This window comes from Hyla sarda, unplaced genomic scaffold (assembly GCF_029499605.1).
Source record: "Hyla sarda isolate aHylSar1 unplaced genomic scaffold, aHylSar1.hap1 scaffold_1070, whole genome shotgun sequence".
NCBI classification, from domain to species: Eukaryota; Metazoa; Chordata; class Amphibia; order Anura; family Hylidae; genus Hyla; species Hyla sarda.
Genome location: NW_026607690.1, coordinates 47,911 through 69,256, shown reverse-complemented (window position 1 = coordinate 69,256; position 21,346 = coordinate 47,911). Strand labels below are relative to the sequence as shown.

Below are 21,346 nucleotides of genomic sequence, written 5' to 3'. Positions count from 1 at the left end.
CCAACAGCGGCCAGACACAAGCAGAAGCAGCAGAAGCAGCAGCAGCACCACCTTTTGTTTTTTGGCTGCAGCAGCAGCAGCAGCAGCAAGGCCCACAGGGCTGGCTAGCTGGCTAGCCAGCAAGCAGGTAGCAATGAAAGTAGGAATCTTTCTTTTTAACCCTGTAAGGGGGTGGTGCACTGTACCCGAAGATACTGCCATATCGGGTCAATGCATAGGGCGACGGAAGCAAGCTTCGAAATCGGCCCCCGTTCTCAAAAATCCATTTAATATATGGTCCCCAGATAGGGGACGTATCAGATATTAAACTGATAAGAACAGATACTACACTTGATCTTAGCCAAAAGGCCGAGAAGCGATAACCGTGAAAGGGGCGGGCCCAACAAGGTCCCCTTCATGGGCACTATCACTGCTTGCTGTCAGGGAGGCTGCCAGACAATTTTCCATGCACACTCTGGGCTGGGGGGCAGTCAACCACCAGTACACACAGCAGAACCTAAACCCATACCATTATTGCTAAGCAGCAAGACAGGGGCCCATTGCACTCCCACGGGGCCTTTTTAAATGCAATCCATAACCCGGATTTGCCAGGAACCCTTCTTACTCCTCCTACTTGCATGTGACACTGGGCTTAGGATCTGCATAGGAAACACACACACAAGCACACACCTACCTTTGTTGCCTGCAGATGCCTCCTTGGCTGTCCCCAAACGGTATCAAACCAACACCCACGGGAAGCTGTAAGCATAGAGGACATGCCTGCACCCCATTGGACTTACCTGTGTGGGTTAAATCCGGGTTATTTGACAACCTATGGCGGTGATGGTTCTGCTCAGGCAGAGCAGTGCTGATGCTCCTCATAAAGCTGTCGCTGCTGTGAAGGTTCTAGGTGACATCACAATCCCTATGGTTACATACACAACAAAGCTGGGTTGTTGTTGTTTACACTCTGCAAGGCCTGTGGAAGTGAGTGACATCATAGCACTGTAGTTATGAGGGTTCTAGATGGATGCAACAATCTCCTGTTGCTTCTATGAAGGCCATAATAGACGACATCACCAAACAGCTCCATAGTCACATACACAGCAAAGGAGAGATGTTGTTTACACCTAGTGATGTCAGTGGTATTGAGTGACATCACAGCACAGTGCTAAGGCTCCTGGGCCTGGACACAGCAGCGGCTGCAATATCTCAACGGAGAATACGTTTATATATATGTGTGTGTGTGCGCGTATATATATATATATATATATATATATATATATATATATATATATATATTTCTCCGCCGAAATCACTTTTAAACCCATTTCCACCTTTTTTTCCCTTCTCTTCCTCTTACTTTTTTTTCACGTTTTTTTACGTTTTTCTCCTTTTCGCCTCTTTTCTGGGCGTATTATTCTTCTTTTTCTTCTTTTTTTTCGTCTAATGCATACCCCATCAGTGCAGCAATGCTTATTCAATACCGCCAGCAGATGGAGACACTGGGGGATAATTTTCTAAGGATTTATACTGATTTTTCCTGTCTGAATTTGTCGCACAGAAAGTTGCAGGCCAAATATGTGTGACATTTCTGCGACTTTAGCTTCTAGAGCATTTTTACAACATTATACATAGGTGCTGAATACATAAAAAGCGACTGTTCAGCGACAGACAAGTCGCATCGGCTGAAAGTAGGCCAGAATGTCAGTCCATGTTGGAGCAGGTTTAGATACAGTCTAAAGCATAGATCTCAAAGTCTGTGCACAGAATTTAGCAAGGGCCTCGCACCTTCTGATGCATCAGGTAGGTGCACTATAGCATAGCCTAACCCTCTGTACTTTGGTCTATATTGATGCGGGACATAGACAGCCAGCTGATGACCAATCCATTAGTGCAATGGATGGCTGGAAGCATTTGTCTTTGCCTTTGCAATACCACAGAAGCAATGCATGGTCAATGTACAGCAATGACACACCTGTGTGAACAGCCAGGAGACCCCCCCATGTTATGTTACATAGTTACATAGTTAGTACGGTCGAAAAAAGACATATGTCCATCAAGTTCAACCAGGGAATTAAGGGGTAGGGGTGTGGCGCGATATTGGGGAAGGGATGAGATTTTATATTTCTTCATAAGCATTAATCTTATTTTGTCAATTAGGAACATTCAGCACCCACCCGCTATCAAGGCAGCTGCCTATCATGTCATGCCCTACCTGCACAGGTGTGCTGGCTACTCAAATGATCCAATTAAGGAGGCCATTTAGTCAGCAGCAGCAGAAGTCCTGTGCCTGGACGCTCCAACAGCGGCCAGACACAAGCAGAAGCAGCAGAAGCAGCAGCAGCACCACCTTTTGTTTTTTGGCTGCAGCAGCAGCAGCAGCAGCAAGGCCCACAGGGCTGGCTAGCTGGCTAGCCAGCAAGCAGGTAGCAATGAAAGTAGGAATCTTTCTTTTTAACCCTGTAAGGGGGTGGTGCACTGTACCCGAAGATACTGCCATATCGGGTCAATGCATAGGGCGACGGAAGCAAGCTTCGAAATCGGCCCCCGTTCTCAAAAATCCATTTAATATATGGTCCCCAGATAGGGGACGTATCAGATATTAAACTGATAAGAACAGATACTACACTTGATCTTAGCCAAAAGGCCGAGAAGCGATAACCGTGAAAGGGGCGGGCCCAACAAGGTCCCCTTCATGGGCACTATCACTGCTTGCTGTCAGGGAGGCTGCCAGACAATTTTCCATGCACACTCTGGGCTGGGGGGCAGTCAACCACCAGTACACACAGCAGAACCTAAACCCATACCATTATTGCTAAGCAGCAAGACAGGGGCCCATTGCACTCCCACGGGGCCTTTTTAAATGCAATCCATAACCCGGATTTGCCAGGAACCCTTCTTACTCCTCCTACTTGCATGTGACACTGGGCTTAGGATCTGCATAGGGAACACACACACAAGCACACACCTACCTTTGTTGCCTGCAGATGCCTCCTTGGCTGTCCCCAAACGGTATCAAACCAACACCCACGGGAAGCTGTAAGCATAGAGGACATGCCTGCACCCCATTGGACTTACCTGTGTGGGTTAAATCCGGGTTATTTGACAACCTATGGCGGTGATGGTTCTGCTCAGGCAGAGCAGTGCTGATGCTCCTCATAAAGCTGTCGCTGCTGTGAAGGTTCTAGGTGACATCACAATCCCTATGGTTACATACACAACAAAGCTGGGTTGTTGTTGTTTACACTCTGCAAGGCCTGTGGAAGTGAGTGACATCATAGCACTGTAGTTCTGAGGGTTCTAGATGGATGCAACAATCTCCTGTTGCTTCTATGAAGGCCATAATAGACGACATCACCAAACAGCTCCATAGTCACATACACAGCAAAGGAGAGATGTTGTTTACACCTAGTGATGTCAGTGGTATTGAGTGACATCACAGCACAGTGCTAAGGCTCCTGGGCCTGGACACAGCAGCGGCTGCAATATCTCAACGGAGAATACGTTTATATATATGTGTGTGTGTGCGCGTATATATATATATATATATATATATATATATATATATTTCTCCGCCGAAATCACTTTTAAACCCATTTCCACCTTTTTTTCCCTTCTCTTCCTCTTACTTTTTTTTCACGTTTTTTTACGTTTTTCTCCTTTTCGCCTCTTTTCTGGGCGTATTATTCTTCTTTTTCTTCTTTTTTTTCGTCTAATGCATACCCCATCAGTGCAGCAATGCTTATTCAATACCACCAGCAGATGGAGACACTGGGGGATAATTTTCTAAGGATTTATACTGATTTTTCCTGTCTGAATTTGTCGCACAGAAAGTTGCAGGCCAAATATGTGTGACATTTCTGCGACTTTAGCTTCTAGAGCATTTTTACAACATTATACATAGGTGCTGAATACATAAAAAGCGACTGTTCAGCGACAGACAAGTCGCATCGGCTGAAAGTAGGCCAGAATGTCAGTCCATGTTGGAGCAGGTTTAGATACAGTCTAAAGCATAGATCTCAAAGTCTGTGCACAGAATTTAGCAAGGGCCTCGCACCTTCTGATGCATCAGGTAGGTGCACTATAGCATAGCCTAACCCTCTGTACTTTGGTCTATATTGATGCGGGACATAGACAGCCAGCTGATGACCAATCCATTAGTGCAATGGATGGCTGGAAGCATTTGTCTTTGCCTTTGCAATACCACAGAAGCAATGCATGGTCAATGTACAGCAATGACACACCTGTGTGAACAGCCAGGAGACCCCCCCATGTTATGTTACATAGTTACATAGTTAGTACGGTCGAAAAAAGACATATGTCCATCAAGTTCAACCAGGGAATTAAGGGGTAGGGGTGTGGCGCGATATTGGGGAAGGGATGAGATTTTATATTTCTTCATAAGCATTAATCTTATTTTGTCAATTAGGAACATTCAGCACCCACCCGCTATCAAGGCAGCTGCCTATCATGTCATGCCCTACCTGCACAGGTGTGCTGGCTACTCAAATGATCCAATTAAGGAGGCCATTTAGTCAGCAGCAGCAGAAGTCCTGTGCCTGGACGCTCCAACAGCGGCCAGACACAAGCAGAAGCAGCAGAAGCAGCAGCAGCACCACCTTTTGTTTTTTGGCTGCAGCAGCAGCAGCAGCAGCAAGGCCCACAGGGCTGGCTAGCTGGCTAGCCAGCAAGCAGGTAGCAATGAAAGTAGGAATCTTTCTTTTTAACCCTGTAAGGGGGTGGTGCACTGTACCCGAAGATACTGCCATATCGGGTCAATGCATAGGGCGACGGAAGCAAGCTTCGAAATCGGCCCCCGTTCTCAAAAATCCATTTAATATATGGTCCCCAGATAGGGGACGTATCAGATATTAAACTGATAAGAACAGATACTACACTTGATCTTAGCCAAAAGGCCGAGAAGCGATAACCGTGAAAGGGGCGGGCCCAACAAGGTCCCCTTCATGGGCACTATCACTGCTTGCTGTCAGGGAGGCTGCCAGACAATTTTCCATGCACACTCTGGGCTGGGGGGCAGTCAACCACCAGTACACACAGCAGAACCTAAACCCATACCATTATTGCTAAGCAGCAAGACAGGGGCCCATTGCACTCCCACGGGGCCTTTTTAAATGCAATCCATAACCCGGATTTGCCAGGAACCCTTCTTACTCCTCCTACTTGCATGTGACACTGGGCTTAGGATCTGCATAGGAAACACACACACAAGCACACACCTACCTTTGTTGCCTGCAGATGCCTCCTTGGCTGTCCCCAAACGGTATCAAACCAACACCCACGGGAAGCTGTAAGCATAGAGGACATGCCTGCACCCCATTGGACTTACCTGTGTGGGTTAAATCCGGGTTATTTGACAACCTATGGCGGTGATGGTTCTGCTCAGGCAGAGCAGTGCTGATGCTCCTCATAAAGCTGTCGCTGCTGTGAAGGTTCTAGGTGACATCACAATCCCTATGGTTACATACACAACAAAGCTGGGTTGTTGTTGTTTACACTCTGCAAGGCCTGTGGAAGTGAGTGACATCATAGCACTGTAGTTCTGAGGGTTCTAGATGGATGCAACAATCTCCTGTTGCTTCTATGAAGGCCATAATAGACGACATCACCAAACAGCTCCATAGTCACATACACAGCAAAGGAGAGATGTTGTTTACACCTAGTGATGTCAGTGGTATTGAGTGACATCACAGCACAGTGCTAAGGCTCCTGGGCCTGGACACAGCAGCGGCTGCAATATCTCAACGGAGAATACGTTTATATATATGTGTGTGTGTGCGCGTATATATATATATATATATATATATATATATATATATATATATATATATATATTTCTCCGCCGAAATCACTTTTAAACCCATTTCCACCTTTTTTTCCCTTCTCTTCCTCTTACTTTTTTTTCACGTTTTTTTACGTTTTTCTCCTTTTCGCCTCTTTTCTGGGCGTATTATTCTTCTTTTTCTTCTTTTTTTTCGTCTAATGCATACCCCATCAGTGCAGCAATGCTTATTCAATACCGCCAGCAGATGGAGACACTGGGGGATAATTTTCTAAGGATTTATACTTATTTTTCCTGTCTGAATTTGTCGCACAGAAAGTTGCAGGCCAAATATGTGTGACATTTCTGCGACTTTAGCTTCTAGAGCATTTTTACAACATTATACATAGGTGCTGAATACATAAAAAGCGACTGTTCAGCGACAGACAAGTCGCATCGGCTGAAAGTAGGCCAGAATGTCAGTCCATGTTGGAGCAGGTTTAGATACAGTCTAAAGCATAGATCTCAAAGTCTGTGCACAGAATTTAGCAAGGGCCTCGCACCTTCTGATGCATCAGGTAGGTGCACTATAGCATAGCCTAACCCTCTGTACTTTGGTCTATATTGATGCGGGACATAGACAGCCAGCTGATGACCAATCCATTAGTGCAATGGATGGCTGGAAGCATTTGTCTTTGCCTTTGCAATACCACAGAAGCAATGCATGGTCAATGTACAGCAATGACACACCTGTGTGAACAGCCAGGAGACCCCCCCATGTTATGTTACATAGTTACATAGTTAGTACGGTCGAAAAAAGACATATGTCCATCAAGTTCAACCAGGGAATTAAGGGGTAGGGGTGTGGCGCGATATTGGGGAAGGGATGAGATTTTATATTTCTTCATAAGCATTAATCTTATTTTGTCAATTAGGAACATTCAGCACCCACCCGCTATCAAGGCAGCTGCCTATCATGTCATGCCCTACCTGCACAGGTGTGCTGGCTACTCAAATGATCCAATTAAGGAGGCCATTTAGTCAGCAGCAGCAGAAGTCCTGTGCCTGGACGCTCCAACAGCGGCCAGACACAAGCAGAAGCAGCAGAAGCAGCAGCAGCACCACCTTTTGTTTTTTGGCTGCAGCAGCAGCAGCAAGGCCCACAGGGCTGGCTAGCTGGCTAGCCAGCAAGCAGGTAGCAATGAAAGTAGGAATCTTTCTTTTTAACCCTGTAAGGGGGTGGTGCACTGTACCCGAAGATACTGCCATATCGGGTCAATGCATAGGGCGACGGAAGCAAGCTTCGAAATCGGCCCCCGTTCTCAAAAATCCATTTAATATATGGTCCCCAGATAGGGGACGTATCAGATATTAAACTGATAAGAACAGATACTACACTTGATCTTAGCCAAAAGGCCGAGAAGCGATAACCGTGAAAGGGGCGGGCCCAACAAGGTCCCCTTCATGGGCACTATCACTGCTTGCTGTCAGGGAGGCTGCCAGACAATTTTCCATGCACACTCTGGGCTGGGGGGCAGTCAACCACCAGTACACACAGCAGAACCTAAACCCATACCATTATTGCTAAGCAGCAAGACAGGGGCCCATTGCACTCCCACGGGGCCTTTTTAAATGCAATCCATAACCCGGATTTGCCAGGAACCCTTCTTACTCCTCCTACTTGCATGTGACACTGGGCTTAGGATCTGCATAGGAAACACGCACACAAGCACACACCTACCTTTGTTGCCTGCAGATGCCTCCTTGGCTGTCCCCAAACGGTATCAAACCAACACCCACGGGAAGCTGTAAGCATAGAGGACATGCCTGCACCCCATTGGACTTACCTGTGTGGGTTAAATCCGGGTTATTTGACAACCTATGGCGGTGATGGTTCTGCTCAGGCAGAGCAGTGCTGATGCTCCTCATAAAGCTGTCGCTGCTGTGAAGGTTCTAGGTGACATCACAATCCCTATGGTTACATACACAACAAAGCTGGGTTGTTGTTGTTTACACTCTGCAAGGCCTGTGGAAGTGAGTGACATCATAGCACTGTAGTTCTGAGGGTTCTAGATGGATGCAACAATCTCCTGTTGCTTCTATGAAGGCCATAATAGACGACATCACCAAACAGCTCCATAGTCACATACACAGCAAAGGAGAGATGTTGTTTACACCTAGTGATGTCAGTGGTATTGAGTGACATCACAGCACAGTGCTAAGGCTCCTGGGCCTGGACACAGCAGCGGCTGCAATATCTCAACGGAGAATACGTTTATATATATATGTGTGTGTGTGCGCGTATATATATATATATATATATATATATATATATATATATATATTTCTCCGCCGAAATCACTTTTAAACCCATTTCCACCTTTTTTTCCCTTCTCTTCCTCTTACTTTTTTTTCACGTTTTTTTACGTTTTTCTCCTTTTCGCCTCTTTTCTGGGCGTATTATTCTTCTTTTTCTTCTTTTTTTTCGTCTAATGCATACCCCATCAGTGCAGCAATGCTTATTCAATACCGCCAGCAGATGGAGACACTGGGGGATAATTTTCTAAGGATTTATACTGATTTTTCCTGTCTGAATTTGTCGCACAGAAAGTTGCAGGCCAAATATGTGTGACATTTCTGCGACTTTAGCTTCTAGAGCATTTTTACAACATTATACATAGGTGCTGAATACATAAAAAGCGACTGTTCAGCGACAGACAAGTCGCATCGGCTGAAAGTAGGCCAGAATGTCAGTCCATGTTGGAGCAGGTTTAGATACAGTCTAAAGCATAGATCTCAAAGTCTGTGCACAGAATTTAGCAAGGGCCTCGCACCTTCTGATGCATCAGGTAGGTGCACTATAGCATAGCCTAACCCTCTGTACTTTGGTCTATATTGATGCGGGACATAGACAGCCAGCTGATGACCAATCCATTAGTGCAATGGATGGCTGGAAGCATTTGTCTTTGCCTTTGCAATACCACAGAAGCAATGCATGGTCAATGTACAGCAATGACACACCTGTGTGAACAGCCAGGAGACCCCCCCATGTTATGTTACATAGTTACATAGTTAGTACGGTCGAAAAAAGACATATGTCCATCAAGTTCAACCAGGGAATTAAGGGGTAGGGGTGTGGCGCGATATTGGGGAAGGGATGAGATTTTATATTTCTTCATAAGCATTAATCTTATTTTGTCAATTAGGAACATTCAGCACCCACCCGCTATCAAGGCAGCTGCCTATCATGTCATGCCCTACCTGCACAGGTGTGCTGGCTACTCAAATGATCCAATTAAGGAGGCCATTTAGTCAGCAGCAGCAGAAGTCCTGTGCCTGGACGCTCCAACAGCGGCCAGACACAAGCAGAAGCAGCAGAAGCAGCAGCAGCACCACCTTTTGTTTTTTGGCTGCAGCAGCAGCAGCAGCAAGGCCCACAGGGCTGGCTAGCTGGCTAGCCAGCAAGCAGGTAGCAATGAAAGTAGGAATCTTTCTTTTTAACCCTGTAAATGGGTGGTGCACTGTACCCGAAGATACTGCCATATCGGGTCAATGCATAGGGCGACGGAAGCAAGCTTCGAAATCGGCCCCCGTTCTCAAAAATCCATTTAATATATGGTCCCCAGATAGGGGACGTATCAGATATTAAACTGATAAGAACAGATACTACACTTGATCTTAGCCAAAAGGCCGAGAAGCGATAACCGTGAAAGGGGCGGGCCCAACAAGGTCCCCTTCATGGGCACTATCACTGCTTGCTGTCAGGGAGGCTGCCAGACAATTTTCCATGCACACTCTGGGCTGGGGGGCAGTCAACCACCAGTACACACAGCAGAACCTAAACCCATACCATTATTGCTAAGCAGCAAGACAGGGGCCCATTGCACTCCCACGGGGCCTTTTTAAATGCAATCCATAACCCGGATTTGCCAGGAACCCTTCTTACTCCTCCTACTTGCATGTGACACTGGGCTTAGGATCTGCATAGGAAACACACACACAAGCACACACCTACCTTTGTTGCCTGCAGATGCCTCCTTGGCTGTCCCCAAACGGTATCAAACCAACACCCACGGGAAGCTGTAAGCATAGAGGACATGCCTGCACCCCATTGGACTTACCTGTGTGGGTTAAATCCGGGTTATTTGACAACCTATGGCGGTGATGGTTCTGCTCAGGCAGAGCAGTGCTGATGCTCCTCATAAAGCTGTCGCTGCTGTGAAGGTTCTAGGTGACATCACAATCCCTATGGTTACATACACAACAAAGCTGGGTTGTTGTTGTTTACACTCTGCAAGGCCTGTGGAAGTGAGTGACATCATAGCACTGTAGTTCTGAGGGTTCTAGATGGATGCAACAATCTCCTGTTGCTTCTATGAAGGCCATAATAGACAACATCACCAAACAGCTCCATAGTCACATACACAGCAAAGGAGAGATGTTGTTTACACCTAGTGATGTCAGTGGTATTGAGTGACATCACAGCACAGTGCTAAGGCTCCTGGGCCTGGACACAGCAGCGGCTGCAATATCTCAACGGAGAATACGTTTATATATATGTGTGTGTGTGCGCGTATATATATATATATATATATATATATATATATATATATATATATATTTCTCCGCCGAAATCACTTTTAAACCCATTTCCACCTTTTTTTCCCTTCTCTTCCTCTTACTTTTTTTTCACGTTTTTTTACGTTTTTCTCCTTTTCGCCTCTTTTCTGGGCGTATTATTCTTCTTTTTCTTCTTTTTTTTCGTCTAATGCATACCCCATCAGTGCAGCAATGCTTATTCAATACCGCCAGCAGATGGAGACACTGGGGGATAATTTTCTAAGGATTTATACTGATTTTTCCTGTCTGAATTTGTCGCACAGAAAGTTGCAGGCCAAATATGTGTGACATTTCTGCGACTTTAGCTTCTAGAGCATTTTTACAACATTATACATAGGTGCTGAATACATAAAAAGCGACTGTTCAGCGACAGACAAGTCGCATCGGCTGAAAGTAGGCCAGAATGTCAGTCCATGTTGGAGCAGGTTTAGATACAGTCTAAAGCATAGATCTCAAAGTCTGTGCACAGAATTTAGCAAGGGCCTCGCACCTTCTGATGCATCAGGTAGGTGCACTATAGCATAGCCTAACCCTCTGTACTTTGGTCTATATTGATGCGGGACATAGACAGCCAGCTGATGACCAATCCATTAGTGCAATGGATGGCTGGAAGCATTTGTCTTTGCCTTTGCAATACCACAGAAGCAATGCATGGTCAATGTACAGCAATGACACACCTGTGTGAACAGCCAGGAGACCCCCCCATGTTATGTTACATAGTTACATAGTTAGTACGGTCGAAAAAAGACATATGTCCATCAAGTTCAACCAGGGAATTAAGGGGTAGGGGTGTGGCGCGATATTGGGGAAGGGATGAGATTTTATATTTCTTCATAAGCATTAATCTTATTTTGTCAATTAGGAACATTCAGCACCCACCCGCTATCAAGGCAGCTGCCTATCATGTCATGCCCTACCTGCACAGGTGTGCTGGCTACTCAAATGATCCAATTAAGGAGGCCATTTAGTCAGCAGCAGCAGAAGTCCTGTGCCTGGACGCTCCAACAGCGGCCAGACACAAGCAGAAGCAGCAGAAGCAGCAGCAGCACCACCTTTTGTTTTTTGGCTGCAGCAGCAGCAGCAGCAGCAGCAAGGCCCACAGGGCTGGCTAGCTGGCTAGCCAGCAAGCAGGTAGCAATGAAAGTAGGAATCTTTCTTTTTAACCCTGTAAATGGGTGGTGCACTGTACCCGAAGATACTGCCATATCGGGTCAATGCATAGGGCGACGGAAGCAAGCTTCGAAATCGGCCCCCGTTCTCAAAAATCCATTTAATATATGGTCCCCAGATAGGGGACGTATCAGATATTAAACTGATAAGAACAGATACTACACTTGATCTTAGCCAAAAGGCCGAGAAGCGATAACCGTGAAAGGGGCGGGCCCAACATGGTCCCCTTCATGGGCACTATCACTGCTTGCTGTCAGGGAGGCTGCCAGACAATTTTCCATGCACACTCTGGGCTGGGGGGCAGTCAACCACCAGTACACACAGCAGAACCTAAACCCATACCATTATTGCTAAGCAGCAAGACAGGGGCCCATTGCACTCCCACGGGGCCTTTTTAAATGCAATCCATAACCCGGATTTGCCAGGAACCCTTCTTACTCCTCCTACTTGCATGTGACACTGGGCTTAGGATCTGCATAGGAAACACACACACAAGCACAGACCTACCTTTGTTGCCTGCAGATGCCTCCTTGGCTGTCCCCAAACGGTATCAAACCAACACCCACGGGAAGCTGTAAGCATAGAGGACATGCCTGCACCCCATTGGACTTACCTGTGTGGGTTAAATCCGGGTTATTTGACAACCTATGGCGGTGATGGTTCTGCTCAGGCAGAGCAGTGCTGATGCTCCTCATAAAGCTGTCGCTGCTGTGAAGGTTCTAGGTGACATCACAATCCCTATGGTTACATACACAACAAAGCTGGGTTGTTGTTGTTTACACTCTGCAAGGCCTGTGGAAGTGAGTGACATCATAGCACTGTAGTTCTGAGGGTTCTAGATGGATGCAACAATCTCCTGTTGCTTCTATGAAGGCCATAATAGACGACATCACCAAACAGCTCCATAGTCACATACACAGCAAAGGAGAGATGTTGTTTACACCTAGTGATGTCAGTGGTATTGAGTGACATCACAGCACAGTGCTAAGGCTCCTGGGCCTGGACACAGCAGCGGCTGCAATATCTCAACGGAGAATACGTTTATATATATGTGTGTGTGTGCGCGTATATATATATATATATATATATATATATATATATATATTTCTCCGCCGAAATCACTTTTAAACCCATTTCCACCTTTTTTTCCCTTCTCTTCCTCTTACTTTTTTTTCACGTTTTTTTACGTTTTTCTCCTTTTCGCCTCTTTTCTGGGCGTATTATTCTTCTTTTTCTTCTTTTTTTTCGTCTAATGCATACCCCATCAGTGCAGCAATGCTTATTCAATACCGCCAGCAGATGGAGACACTGGGGGATAATTTTCTAAGGATTTATACTGATTTTTCCTGTCTGAATTTGTCGCACAGAAAGTTGCAGGCCAAATATGTGTGACATTTCTGCGACTTTAGCTTCTAGAGCATTTTTACAACATTATACATAGGTGCTGAATACATAAAAAGCGACTGTTCAGCGACAGACAAGTCGCATCGGCTGAAAGTAGGCCAGAATGTCAGTCCATGTTGGAGCAGGTTTAGATACAGTCTAAAGCATAGATCTCAAAGTCTGTGCACAGAATTTAGCAAGGGCCTCGCACCTTCTGATGCATCAGGTAGGTGCACTATAGCATAGCCTAACCCTCTGTACTTTGGTCTATATTGATGCGGGACATAGACAGCCAGCTGATGACCAATCCATTAGTGCAATGGATGGCTGGAAGCATTTGTCTTTGCCTTTGCAATACCACAGAAGCAATGCATGGTCAATGTACAGCAATGACACACCTGTGTGAACAGCCAGGAGACCCCCCCATGTTATGTTACATAGTTACATAGTTAGTACGGTCGAAAAAAGACATATGTCCATCAAGTTCAACCAGGGAATTAAGGGGTAGGGGTGTGGCGCGATATTGGGGAAGGGATGAGATTTTATATTTCTTCATAAGCATTAATCTTATTTTGTCAATTAGGAACATTCAGCAACCACCCGCTATCAAGGCAGCTGCCTATCATGTCATGCCCTACCTGCACAGGTGTGCTGGCTACTCAAATGATCCAATTAAGGAGGCCATTTAGTCAGCAGCAGCAGAAGTCCTGTGCCTGGACGCTCCAACAGCGGCCAGACACAAGCAGAAGCAGCAGAAGCAGCAGCAGCACCACCTTTTGTTTTTTGGCTGCAGCAGCAGCAGCAGCAGCAAGGCCCACAGGGCTGGCTAGCTGGCTAGCCAGCAAGCAGGTAGCAATGAAAGTAGGAATCTTTCTTTTTAACCCTGTAAGGGGGTGGTGCACTGTACCTGAAGATACTGCCATATCGGGTCAATGCATAGGGCGACGGAAGCAAGCTTCGAAATCGGCCCCCGTTCTCAAAAATCCATTTAATATATGGTCCCCAGATAGGGGACGTATCAGATATTAAACTGATAAGAACAGATACTACACTCGATCTTAGCCAAAAGGCCGAGAAGCGATAACCGTGAAAGGGGCGGGCCCAACAAGGTCCCCTTCATGGGCACTATCACTGCTTGCTGTCAGGGAGGCTGCCAGACAATTTTCCATGCACACTCTGGGCTGGGGGGCAGTCAACCACCAGTACACACAGCAGAACCTAAACCCATACCATTATTGCTAAGCAGCAAGACAGGGGCCCATTGCACTCCCACGGGGCCTTTTTAAATGCAATCCATAACCCGGATTTGCCAGGAACCCTTCTTACTCCTCCTACTTGCATGTGACACTGGGCTTAGGATCTGCATAGGAAACACACACACAAGCACACACCTACCTTTGTTGCCTGCAGATGCCTCCTTGGCTGTCCCCAAACGGTATCAAACCAACACCCACGGGAAGCTGTAAGCATAGAGGACATGCCTGCACCCCATTGGACTTACCTGTGTGGGTTAAATCCGGGTTATTTGACAACCTATGGCGGTGATGGTTCTGCTCAGGCAGAGCAGTGCTGATGCTCCTCATAAAGCTGTCGCTGCTGTGAAGGTTCTAGGTGACATCACAATCCCTATGGTTACATACACAACAAAGCTGGGTTGTTGTTGTTTACACTCTGCAAGGCCTGTGGAAGTGAGTGACATCATAGCACTGTAGTTCTGAGGGTTCTAGATGGATGCAACAATCTCCTGTTGCTTCTATGAAGGCCATAATAGACGACATCACCAAACAGCTCCATAGTCACATACACAGCAAAGGAGAGATGTTGTTTACACCTAGTGATGTCAGTGGTATTGAGTGACATCACAGCACAGTGCTAAGGCTCCTGGGCCTGGACACAGCAGCGGCTGCAATATCTCAACGGAGAATACGTTTATATATATGTGTGTGTGTGCGCGTATATATATATATATATATATATATATATATATATATATATATATATATATTTCTCCGCCGAAATCACTTTTAAACCCATTTCCACCTTTTTTTCCCTTCTCTTCCTCTTACTTTTTTTTCACGTTTTTTTACGTTTTTCTCCTTTTCGCCTCTTTTCTGGGCGTATTATTCTTCTTTTTCTTCTTTTTTTTCGTCTAATGCATACCCCATCAGTGCAGCAATGCTTATTCAATACCGCCAGCAGATGGAGACACTGGGGGATAATTTTCTAAGGATTTATACTGATTTTTCCTGTCTGAATTTGTCGCACAGAAAGTTGCAGGCCAAATATGTGTGACATTTCTGCGACTTTAGCTTCTAGAGCATTTTTACAACATTATACATAGGTGCTGAATACATAAAAAGCGACTGTTCAGCGACAGACAAGTCGCATCGGCTGAAAGTAGGCCAGAATGTCAGTCCATGTTGGAGCAGGTTTAGATACAGTCTAAAGCATAGATCTCAAAGTCTGTGCACAGAATTTAGCAAGGGCCTCGCACCTTCTGATGCATCAGGTAGGTGCACTATAGCATAGCCTAACCCTCTGTACTTTGGTCTATATTGATGCGGGACATAGACAGCCAGCTGATGACCAATCCATTAGTGCAATGGATGGCTGGAAGCATTTGTCTTTGCCTTTGCAATACCACAGAAGCAATGCATGGTCAATGTACAGCAATGACACACCTGTGTGAACAGCCAGGAGACCCCCCCATGTTATGTTACATAGTTACATAGTTAGTACGGTCGAAAAAAGACATATGTCCATCAAGTTCAACCAGGGAATTAAGGGGTAGGGGTGTGGCGCGATATTGGGGAAGGGATGAGATTTTATATTTCTTCATAAGCATTAATCTTATTTTGTCAATTAGGAACATTCAGCACCCACCCGCTATCAAGGCAGCTGCCTATCATGTCATGCCCTACCTGCACAGGTGTGCTGGCTACTCAAATGATCCAATTAAGGAGGCCATTTAGTCAGCAGCAGCAGAAGTCCTGTGCCTGGACGCTCCAACAGCGGCCAGACACAAGCAGAAGCAGCAGAAGCAGCAGCAGCACCACCTTTTGTTTTTTGGCTGCAGCAGCAGCAGCAGCAGCAAGGCCCACAGGGCTGGCTAGCTGGCTAGCCAGCAAGCAGGTAGCAATGAAAGTAGGAATCTTTCTTTTTAACCCTGTAAGGGGGTGGTGTACTGTACCCGAAGATACTGCCATATCGGGTCAATGCATAGGGCGACGGAAGCAAGCTTCGAAATCGGCCCCCGTTCTCAAAAATCCATTTAATATATGGTCCCCAGATAGGGGACGTATCAGATATTAAACTGATAAGAACAGATACTACACTTGATCTTAGCCAAAAGGCCGAGAAGCGATAACCGTGAAAGGGGCGGGCCCAACAAGGTCCCCTTCATGGGCACTATCACTGCTTGCTGTCAGGGAGGCTGCCAGACAATTTTCCATGCACACTCTGGGCTGGGGGGCAGTCAACCACCAGTACACACAGCAGAACCTAAACCCATACCATTATTGCTAAGCAGCAAGACAGGGGCCCATTGCACTCCCACGGGGCCTTTTTAAATGCAATCCATAACCCGGATTTGCCAGGAACCCTTCTTACTCCTCCTACTTGCATGTGACACTGGGCTTAGGATCTGCATAGGAAACACACACACACAAGCACACACCTACCTTTGTTGCCTGCAGATGCCTCCTTGGCTGTCCCCAAACGGTATCAAACCAACACCCACGGGAAGCTGTAAGCATAGAGGACATGCCTGCACCCCATTGGACTTACCTGTGTGGGTTAAATCCGGGTTATTTGACAACCTATGGCGGTGATGGTTCTGCTCAGGCAGAGCAGTGCTGATGCTCCTCATAAAGCTGTCGCTGCTGTGAAGGTTCTAGGTGACATCACAATCCCTATGGTTACATACACAACAAAGCTGGGTTGTTGTTGTTTACACTCTGCAAGGCCTGTGGAAGTGAGTGACATCATAGCACTGTAGTTCTGAGGGTTCTAGATGGATGCAACAATCTCCTGTTGCTTCTATGAAGGCCATAATAGACGACATCACCAAACAGCTCCATAGTCACATACACAGCAAAGGAGAGATGTTGTTTACACCTAGTGATGTCAGTGGTATTGAGTGACATCACAGCACAGTGCTAAGGCTCCTGGGCCTGGACACAGCAGCGGCTGCAATATCTCAACGGAGAATACGTTTATATATATGTGTGTGTGTGCGCGTATATATATATATATATATATATATATATATTTCTCCGCCGAAATCACTTTTAAACCCATTTCCACCTTTTTTTCCCTTCTCTTCCTCTTACTTTTTTTTCACGTTTTTTTACGTTTTTCTCCTTTTCGCCTCTTTTCTGGGCGTATTATTCTTCTTTTTCTTCTTTTTTTTCGTCTAATGCATACCCCATCAGTGCAGCAATGCTTATTCAATACCGCCAGCAGATGGAGACACTGGGGGATAATTTTCTAAGGATTTATACTGATTTTTCCTGTCTGAATTTGTCGCACAGAAAGTTGCAGGCCAAATATGTGTGACATTTCTGCGACTTTAGCTTCTAGAGCATTTTTACAACATTATACATAGGTGCTGAATACATAAAAAGCGACTGTTCAGCGACAGACAAGTCGCATCGGCTGAAAGTAGGCCAGAATGTCAGTCCATGTTGGAGCAGGTTTAGATACAGTCTAAAGCATAGATCTCAAAGTCTGTGCACAGAATTTAGCAAGGGCCTCGCACCTTCTGATGCATCAGGTAGGTGCACTATAGCATAGCCTAACCCTCTGTACTTTGGTCTATATTGATGCGGGACATAGACAGCCAGCTGATGACCAATCCATTAGTGCAATGGATGGCTGGAAGCATTTGTCTTTGCCTTTGCAATACCACAGAAGCAATGCATGGTCAATGTACAGCAATGACACACCTGTGTGAACAGCCAGGAGACCCCCCCATGTTATGTTACATAGTTACATAGTTAGTACGGTCGAAAAAAGACATATGTCCATCAAGTTCAACCAGGGAATTAAGGGGTAGGGGTGTGGCGCGATATTGGGGAAGGGATGAGATTTTATATTTCTTCATAAGCATTAATCTTATTTTGTCAATTAGGAACATTCAGCACCCACCCGCTATCAAGGCAGCTGCCTATCATGTCATGCCCTACCTGCACAGGTGTGCTGGCTACTCAAATGATCCAATTAAGGAGGCCATTTAGTCAGCAGCAGCAGAAGTCCTGTGCCTGGACGCTCCAACAGCGGCCAGACACAAGCAGAAGCAGCAGAAGCAGCAGCAGCACCACCTTTTGTTTTTTGGCTGCAGCAGCAGCAGCAGCAGCAAGGCCCACAGGGCTGGCTAGCTGGCTAGCCAGCAAGCAGGTAGCAATGAAAGTAGGAATCTTTCTTTTTAACCCTGTAAGGGGGTGGTGCACTGTACCCGAAGATACTGCCATATCGGGTCAATGCATAGGGCGACGGAAGCAAGCTTCGAAATCGGCCCCCGTTCTCAAAAATCCATTTAATATATGGTCCCCAGATAGGGGACGTATCAGATATTAAACTGATAAGAACAGATACTACACTTGATCTTAGCCAAAAGGCCGAGAAGCGATAACCGTGAAAGGGGCGGGCCCAACAAGGTCCCCTTCATGGGCACTATCACTGCTTGCTGTCAGGGAGGCTGCCAGACAATTTTCCATGCACACTCTGGGCTGGGGGGCAGTCAACCACCAGTACACACAGCAGAACCTAAACCCATACCATTATTGCTAAGCAGCAAGACAGGGGCCCATTGCACTCCCACGGGGCCTTTTTAAATGCAATCCATAACCCGGATTTGCCAGGAACCCTTCTTACTCCTCCTACTTGCATGTGACACTGGGCTTAGGATCTGCATAGGAAACACACACACAAGCACACACCTACCTTTGTTGCCTGCAGATGCCTCCTTGGCTGTCCCCAAACGGTATCAAACCAACACCCACGGGAAGCTGTAAGCATAGAGGACATGCCTGCACCCCATTGGACTTACCTGTGTGGGTTAAATCCGGGTTATTTGACAACCTATGGCGGTGATGGTTCTGCTCAGGCAGAGCAGTGCTGATGCTCCTCATAAAGCTGTCGCTGCTGTGAAGGTTCTAGGTGACATCACAATCCCTATGGTTACATACACAACAAAGCTGGGTTGTTGTTGTTTACACTCTGCAAGGCCTGTGGAAGTGAGTGACATCATAGCACTGTAGTTCTGAGGGTTCTAGATGGATGCAACAATCTCCTGTTGCTTCTATGAAGGCCATAATAGACGACATCACCAAACAGCTCCATAGTCACATACACAGCAAAGGAGAGATGTTGTTTACACCTAGTGATGTCAGTGGTATTGAGTGACATCACAGCACAGTGCTAAGGCTCCTGGGCCTGGACACAGCAGCGGCTGCAATATCTCAACGGAGAATACGTTTATATATATGTGTGTGTGTGCGCGTATATATATATATATATATATATATATATATATTTCTCCGCCGAAATCACTTTTAAACCCATTTCCACCTTTTTTTCCCTTCTCTTCCTCTTACTTTTTTTTCACGTTTTTTTACGTTTTTCTCCTTTTCGCCTCTTTTCTGGGCGTATTATTCTTCTTTTTCTTCTTTTTTTTCGTCTAATGCATACCCCATCAGTGCAGCAATGCTTATTCAATACCGCCAGCAGATGGAGACACTGGGGGATAATTTTCTAAGGATTTATACTGATTTTTCCTGTCTGAATTTGTCGCACAGAAAGTTGCAGGCCAAATATGTGTGACATTTCTGCGACTTTAGCTTCTAGAGCATTTTTACAACATTATACATAGGTGCTGAATACATAAAAAGCGACTGTTCAGCGACAGACAAGTCGCATCGGCTGAAAGTAGGCCAGAATGTCAGTCCATGTTGGAGCAGGTTTAGATACAGTCTAAAGCATAGATCTCAAAGTCTGTGCACAGAATTTAGCAAGGGCCTCGCACCTTCTGATGCATCAGGTAGGTGCACTATAGCATAGCCTAACCCTCTGTACTTTGGTCTATATTGATGCGGGACATAGACAGCCAGCTGATGACCAATCCATTAGTGCAATGGATGGCTGGAAGCATTTGTCTTTGCCTTTGCAATACCACAGAAGCAATGCATGGTCAATGTACAGCAATGACACACCTGTGTGAACAGCCAGGAGACCCCCCCATGTTATGTTACATAGTTACATAGTTAGTACGGTCGAAAAAAGACATATGTCCATCAAGTTCAACCAGGGAATTAAGGGGTAGGGGTGTGGCGCGATATTGGGGAAGGGATGAGATTTTATATTTCTTCATAAGCATTAATCTTATTTTGTCAATTAGGAACATTCAGCACCCACCCGCTATCAAGGCAGCTGCCTATCATGTCATGCCCTACCTGCACAGGTGTGCTGGCTACTCAAATGATCCAATTAAGGAGGCCATTTAGTCAGCAGCAGCAGAAGTCCTGTGCCTGGACGCTCCAACAGCGGCCAGACACAAGCAGAAGCAGCAGAAGCAGCAGCAGCACCACCTTTTGTTTTTTGGCTGCAGCAGCAGCAGCAGCAGCAAGGCCCACAGGGCTGGCTAGCTGGCTAGCCAGCAAGCAGGTAGCAATGAAAGTAGGAATCTTTCTTTTTAACCCTGTAAGGGGGTGGTGCACTGTACCCGAAGATACTGCCATATCGGGTCAATGCATAGGGCGACGGAAGCAAGCTTCGAAATCGGCCCCCGTTCTCAAAAATCCATTTAATATATGGTCCCCAGATAGGGGACGTATCAGATATTAAACTGATAAGAACAGATACTACACTTGATCTTAGCCAAAAGGCCGAGAAGCGATAACCGTGAAAGGGGCGGGCCCAACATGGTCCCCTTCATGGGCACTATCACTGCTTGCTGTCAGGGAGGCTGCCAGACAATTTTCCATGCACACTCTGGGCTGGGGGGCAGTCAACCACCAGTACACACAGCAGAACCTAAACCCATACCATTATTGCTAAGCAGCAAGACAGGGGCCCATTGCACTCCCACGGGGCCTTTTTAAATGCAATCCATAACCCGGATTTGCCAGGAACCCTTCTTACTCCTCCTACTTGCATGTGACACTGGGCTTAGGATCTGCATAGGAAACACACACACAAGCACACACCTACCTTTGTTGCCTGCAGATGCCTCCTTGGCTGTCCCCAAACGGTATCAAACCAACACCCACGGGAAGCTGTAAGCATAGAGGACATGCCTGCACCCCATTGGACTTACCTGTGTGGGTTAAATCCGGGTTATTTGACAACCTATGGCGGTGATGGTTCTGCTCAGGCAGAGCAGTGCTGATGCTCCTCATAAAGCTGTCGCTGCTG

General features: G+C 46.2%; 10 non-coding genes across 10 annotated transcripts; all 10 read right to left on the bottom strand.

Annotated features, from left to right (window-relative positions):
- Positions 1 to 169: 169 nt before the first annotated feature.
- On the bottom strand, positions 170 to 360 carry LOC130300204 (U2 spliceosomal RNA). Its single transcript, XR_008851188.1, has one exon. It is a non-coding gene; the product is annotated as a U2 spliceosomal RNA (small nuclear RNA).
- Positions 361 to 2,450: 2,090 nt separating this feature from the next.
- Positions 2,451 to 2,641, bottom strand: LOC130300203 (U2 spliceosomal RNA). The gene has a single exon (XR_008851187.1). It is a non-coding gene; the product is annotated as a U2 spliceosomal RNA (small nuclear RNA).
- A 2,078-nt stretch (positions 2,642 to 4,719) lies between these two features.
- LOC130300202 (U2 spliceosomal RNA) lies at positions 4,720 to 4,910 on the bottom strand. The gene has a single exon (XR_008851186.1). It is a non-coding gene; the product is annotated as a U2 spliceosomal RNA (small nuclear RNA).
- Positions 4,911 to 6,998: 2,088 nt separating this feature from the next.
- Positions 6,999 to 7,189, bottom strand: LOC130300201 (U2 spliceosomal RNA). The gene has a single exon (XR_008851185.1). It is a non-coding gene; the product is annotated as a U2 spliceosomal RNA (small nuclear RNA).
- Positions 7,190 to 9,272: 2,083 nt separating this feature from the next.
- On the bottom strand, positions 9,273 to 9,463 carry LOC130300200 (U2 spliceosomal RNA). The gene has a single exon (XR_008851184.1). It is a non-coding gene; the product is annotated as a U2 spliceosomal RNA (small nuclear RNA).
- A 2,091-nt stretch (positions 9,464 to 11,554) lies between these two features.
- On the bottom strand, positions 11,555 to 11,745 carry LOC130300199 (U2 spliceosomal RNA). The gene has a single exon (XR_008851183.1). It is a non-coding gene; the product is annotated as a U2 spliceosomal RNA (small nuclear RNA).
- A 2,080-nt stretch (positions 11,746 to 13,825) lies between these two features.
- Positions 13,826 to 14,016, bottom strand: LOC130300229 (U2 spliceosomal RNA). Its single transcript, XR_008851213.1, has one exon. It is a non-coding gene; the product is annotated as a U2 spliceosomal RNA (small nuclear RNA).
- A 2,092-nt stretch (positions 14,017 to 16,108) lies between these two features.
- On the bottom strand, positions 16,109 to 16,299 carry LOC130300225 (U2 spliceosomal RNA). Its single transcript, XR_008851209.1, has one exon. It is a non-coding gene; the product is annotated as a U2 spliceosomal RNA (small nuclear RNA).
- A 2,074-nt stretch (positions 16,300 to 18,373) lies between these two features.
- Positions 18,374 to 18,564, bottom strand: LOC130300198 (U2 spliceosomal RNA). Its single transcript, XR_008851182.1, has one exon. It is a non-coding gene; the product is annotated as a U2 spliceosomal RNA (small nuclear RNA).
- Positions 18,565 to 20,638: 2,074 nt separating this feature from the next.
- LOC130300197 (U2 spliceosomal RNA) lies at positions 20,639 to 20,829 on the bottom strand. Its single transcript, XR_008851181.1, has one exon. It is a non-coding gene; the product is annotated as a U2 spliceosomal RNA (small nuclear RNA).
- Between the last annotated feature and the right edge of the window lie 517 nt (positions 20,830 to 21,346).